Raw genomic sequence first — 6,000 nt, 5'->3', positions numbered from 1 at the left:
CTTATTTTCAATGACGGCCTGGGAACAGTGGGTTAACTGCCTGTTCAGGGGCAGAACGACAGATTTGTACCTTGTCAGCTCGGGGGTTTGAACTCGCAACCTTCCGGTTACTAGTCCAACGCTCTAACCACTAGGCTACCCTGTCGCCCCATAAACATGTAGCCTAAAGAAAAACATATGCTATATTAAAACACATCAGAATTCCGTCCTACCACTGATGATTCTTCATAAAACAATTCTTACTGTGTGTGGCTCAATGCCCTCTCTTATTTGCTTCTCTGTACTACTCTCAAACCCACTCAATACTGAGACCTCTGTGGTGTTGCATCGACATTGTCTAGTTCACAATAAGCTGTGATAGTGTATTAGTTCAATAAGACCGCACTACGGTAATGAGCTATGTTCAATGTGCCTGTAAGAGCCGATGCCGGACAGGAGAAGCAGGTACAGGGAGTCAGACATTTATTGGGGAACAGACATAGAACAAGACAGGAACAGCGTCAGAGCACGGGTAACATGGACATATGACAAACAATGCAGCAGCAAGGGACAGAGCTGGGGAACTGACACATATAGGGGAGGTAATAAACAGGTGATTGAGTGAGTCCAGGTGAGTCCAATATCGTTAAAGCGCGTGACAAGGGAAGGCAGGTGTGCATAAATGATGGTGGCAGGAGTGCGTAATGCAGGGCAGTCTGGCGCCTGAAGAGTGGGAGCAGACGTGACAGTGCCATATAGTATCCTGTCCCTGGACCCGAGGGGGCAGACCCACGCTGCCATCTACTCAACGGCCGCGAAGAAGAACGAGAGGAAACGCTGGAATAGAAACGCAGAGCAGAGCTGTGATAGAAGTCCGTCATGTGTACCCTCTTCCCCATTTTTCATTATACTCATCATTATGTTCATCTCTATGGCCAGAATTTTTTCCTGACCCAATGACAACACCAGGAAAAATCTAGACCCAGGCAAAAATAACTAGGGCCCTGCGTTTTCCCTGGAGAGGTCACTTAGTGAGAAAAAAAACCTGATCCGATGCTGTAGTTACGTTTATATCACAATCATTCAAAATGTCACAATTCCCTTTTCCTTCCTCATTGAAACCTTTTGGAGTGCCGATCAACAGTGTCAGCTTCAATGGGACATGAATCAGAAAGACCAGGCCCAGCAGATGCTTCCCTAAATGTGTTTAATATTGCACATTTCCTCTGGTTATCGACTCATAGATCCAGCTTCAGAGGCTTCTAACCATATTCAAATGCACATTTTTAATGCCCCTCGTCCCACCGCACCATGTGGCTAGTGTTCTACTATACAAAAAAATCTTGTTACCAGAGACTGCATATTAATAAGCTGCTTAAATATGTCGGCAATTCCCAACACTAAGCATTTTGTCTAATTAATAATAATAGAGTCCCTAGATGTTGGATTAGACAAATCCTTTGCAGAATATAAATGCAACTGGTAATTTCGAGTGAAAATGTCAATGGTTATCCCTGTGGCGACCGTGGCGGGCGGTTGTAATTGGAATTGTAATTATGTTGCATTGTATAGCGCAAATGAGCTTGGCTAACATGTCAGAAGACTTTGCAGATGCAGGTCTTAAATCATAAAGGACTTTTCAACTGTCCACCTTGCTTCCCTCTCAACACCCTAAATTGGCATTGGCAAGGTTTCTTAATGAAAGCTTGTGCCTCTTCGTAACCCCGGCTGAAATGTCACTGAGGTGTTGGTTTTGTAAGGGCTTCATCTAATAAGGCTGACTCGCAGTGTACTCATTGTGCTGTCTAAGAGGTCAGAGGGAAAGGTTGATGGGGGGAGGAAGTGTAATGCACATGGGAAGAGGAAGAAGATCTCCACATGCTGTAGGATAGCTTAGCAATAGCAGGACCCCCCAGGATAAGTAATATCACCCCCCCCCCCCCATTGTACCTAGGGAGATGGAGGCTGGATGATAGACATCCTTTCCCCTCAACAATTCATGTTAGAAGGAGACAAATACAGCTGATTACAATATGTAGACTAATCTGAGTACCCTGAGGGAAGGGAATGAGGAAGCGAGAGCAGCGATCTGCCAGAACGGGAACACATGGAGGGTTTTTGTGTTGATTTTTCCATACACATTATTATTAGTTCATCCTAAAGCACAAACATGCCCACTTTTAATATAATCAGCACAATTTAAGTGCTGTTAATGCAGCCTTTAATGGTAACCCTCGCAAGGCTGCCAGCCCAGACAACATCCCAAGCTGAGTACCCAGAGCATGCGCAGACCAGCTGGCTGGAGTGTTTACGGACAGATTCAATCTCTCACTGTCCCAGTTTGTTGTCCCCACTTGCTTCAAGATGTCCACCATCATTCTTGTACCCAAGAAAGCAAAGGTAACTGAACTAAATGACTATCACTTCTGTCATCATGAAGTGCTTTGAGAGGCTAGTTAAGGACCATATCACCTCCATCTTACCTGACACCCTAGACCCACTACAGATTGCATTCATCCCCAACAGATCCACGGACAATGCAATCGCCATTGCACTGCACACTGCCCTATCCCACCTGGACAAGAGGAGTACCTACCTGTAGGAATGCTGTTCATCGACGACAGCTCAGCCTTCAACACCATACCCTCCAAGCTCATCACTAAGCTCAAGGCCCTGGGTCTGAACCCCTCTCTGTGCAGCTGGGTCCTGGACTTCCTAACGGGCCAAACCCAAGTGGTGAAGGTAGGCAGCAACATCTCCGCCACGCTGATCCTCAACACGGGAACACCACAGGGGTGCATGCTCAGCCCCTTTTGTACTCCCTGTTCACCGATGACTGCGTGGCCACACATGTCTCCAACACAATCATTAAGCTTCCAGACGACACAACAGGGGTAGGCCTGATAACCACCAATGACGAGACAGCCTACAGGGAGGAGGTGAGTGCCTTGGTGGAGTGGTTCCAGGAAAATAACCTTTCCCTTAACGTCAACAAAACAAAGGAGCTGATCGTGGACTACAGGAGACAGCAGTGAGAGCACGCCCCCACCCACATTGACGGGGCAGCAGTGGAGAAGGTCAAAAGCTTAAAGTTCCTCCCTGTGCATATCACTGATGATGATATCACTGCCAAATTTATTTTGCAATATTATTTTAGTGCCTTGTTGTAAACAGGATGCATGTTTTAGAATATTTTTTTCTGTACAGGCTTCCTTCTTTTCACTCTCAATTAGGTTAGTATTGTGGAGTAACTACAATGTTGTGTATCCATCCTCAGTTTTCTCCTATCACAGCCATTAAACGTTGTAACTGTTTTTAAGTCAGCATTGGCCTCATGGTGAAATCCCTGAGTGGTTTCCTTTCTCTCCGGCAACTGAGTTAGGAAGGACACCTGTATCTTTGTAGTGACTGGGTGTATTGATACACCATCCAAATTGTAATTGATACCTTCACCATGCTCAAAAGGATATTCCGTGTCTTTTTTTTATTACCCATCTTCCAATAGGTGCCCTTCTTTGCGAGGCATTGAAAAATGTCCCAGGTCTTTGTGGTTGAATCTGTGTTTGAAATTCACTGATCGACTGAGGGACCTTACAGATAATTGTATGTGTGGAGTGCAAAGATGAGGTAGTTATTCAAAAATCATGTCCAACACTATTATTGCACACAGATTGAGCACATGCAACTTATTGTGAGACTTGATAAAATACTTTTTACTCCTGAATGTATTTAAGCTTGCCATATCAAAGGGGGTGAATACTTATGAACTCAAGACATTTCAGCTTTTCATTTTGTATTAATTTGGCCGCTTAATTAAAAATACTTTAAAGTACTACTTAAGTAGTTTTTTGGGGTATCTATACTTTACTTTACTACTTATATTGTTGACAACTTTTACTTTTACTTCACTACATTCCTAATGAAAATAATGTACCTTTTACTCCTTACATTTTCCTTGACACCCAAAAGTACTAGTTACATTTTGAATGCTTAGCAGGACATGAAAATTGTCTAATTCACACACTTATCAAGAGAACATTCCTGGTCATCCCTAATGCCTCTGATTTGGCAGACTCACTAAACATAAATGCTTAGTTTGTAAATGATGTCTGAGTGTTGAAGTGTGCTGGGTGACTTTCACTTTTACTTGAGTCATTTTCAATCTTTTACTCAAGTATGACAATTGGGTACTTTTTCCATGATCACTCTGACAGACCTCCAGTGTTCTTCTTCTTCCTTCTTCCAGAAGGACAACCATCTCTGCAGTACTCCACCAATCAGGCCTTTATGGTAGAGTGGCCAGACGGAAGAAACCCCTATGTAAAAGGCACATGATAGCCCGCTTGGAGTTTGCCAGAAGGCATCTAAAGTACAAGATTCTCTGGTCTGATGAAACCGAGATTGAACTCTTTGGCCTGAATGCCAGGTGTCCTGTCTGGAGGAAACCTGGCACCATCCCTACGGTGAAGCATGGTGGTGGCAGCATCATGCTGTGGGGATGTTTTTCAGCGGCAGGGACTGGGAGACTAGTCAGGATCGAGGGAAAAATGAACGGAGCAAAGTACAGAGAGATCTTTGATGAAAACCTGCTCCAGAGTGCTCAGGACCTGAGACTGGGGCGAAGGTTCACCTTCCAATAAGACAAGACCCTAAGCACACAGCCAAGACATTGCAGGAGTGGCTTTGGAACAAGTCTCTCTGAATGTCCTTGAGTGGCCCAGCCAGAGCCGAGACTTGAACCCGATCAAACATTTCTGGAGAGACCTGAAAATAACTGTGCAGCGACGCTCCCCATCCAACCTGACAGAGCTTGAGAGGATCTACAGAGAAAAATTGGAGAAACTCCCCAAATACAGGTGTGCCCTCACTTGTAGCCTCATATGCAAAAAGACTTGAGGTGCTTCAACACCTTTAGCAGCACACGTATTCAGAGTAAATGGTCTGAATACTTACAGTGAGGGAAAAAAGTATTTGATCCCCTGCTGATTTTGTACGTTTGCCCACTGACAAAGCAATGATCAGTCTATAATTTTAATGGTAGGTTTATTTGAACAGTGAGAGACAGAATAACAACAAATGATCATGAGAACGGTGAGGAATCAGCCCAGAACTACACAGGAGGATCTTGCCAATGATCTCAAAGCAGCTGGGACCATAGTCACCAAAAAAACAATTGGTAACACACTACGCCGTGAAGGTTTGAATTCCTGCACATATACTGTACATGCCGTCTGAAGTTTGCCAATGAACATTTGAACGATTCAGAGGACAACTGGGTGAAAGTGTTGTGGTCAGATGAGACCAAAATGGAGCTCTTTGGCATCAACTCAACTCGCCGTGTTTGGAGGAGGAGGAATGCTGCCTATGACCCCAAGAACACCATCCCCAACGTCAAACATGGAGGTGGAAACATTATGCTTCGGGGGTGTGTTTCTGCTAAGGGGACAGGACAACTTCACCGCATCAAAGGGACGGGGCCATGTACCGTCAAATCTTGGGTGAGAACCTCCTTCCCTCAGCCAGGGCATTGAAAATAGGTCGTGGATGGTTATTCCAGCATGATAATGACCCAAAACACAATGCCAAGGCAACAAAGGAATGGCTGAAGAAGAAGCACATGAAGGTCCTGGAGTGGCCTAGCCAGTCTCCAGACCTTAATCCCATAGAAAATCTGTGGAGGGAGCTGAAAGTTCGAGTTGCCAAACGTCAGCCTCGAAACATTAATGACTTGGAGAAGATCTGCAAAGAGGAGTGGGACAAAATCCCTCCTGAGATGTGTGCAAACCTGGTGACCAACTACAAAAACGTCTGACCTCTGTTATTGCCAACCAAGGGTTTTGCCACCAAGTACTAAATCATGTTTTGCAGAGGGGTCAAATACTTATTTCCCTCATTAAAATGCAAATCAATTCATTACATTTTTGACATGCGTTTTTTTTGTTTGTTATTCTGTCTCTCACTGTTCAAATAAACCTACCATTAAAATTATAGACTGATCATTTCTTTGTCAGTAGGCAAACG

The 6,000-nt window shown here is 44.4% G+C and overlaps 1 pseudogene; it reads left to right on the top strand.

Annotated features, from left to right (window-relative positions):
* The first annotated feature begins 424 nt into the window (after positions 1 to 424).
* LOC110508200 (dihydropyrimidine dehydrogenase [NADP(+)]-like) overlaps positions 425 to 6,000 on the top strand; it is a 170,285-nt pseudogene continuing 164,709 nt past the window's right edge.

This window comes from Oncorhynchus mykiss, chromosome 28 (assembly GCF_057628025.1).
Source record: "Oncorhynchus mykiss isolate SJ-2025 chromosome 28, ASM5762802v1, whole genome shotgun sequence".
NCBI classification, from domain to species: Eukaryota; Metazoa; Chordata; class Actinopteri; order Salmoniformes; family Salmonidae; genus Oncorhynchus; species Oncorhynchus mykiss.
This window is presented reverse-complemented; position numbering and strand designations above follow the sequence as displayed.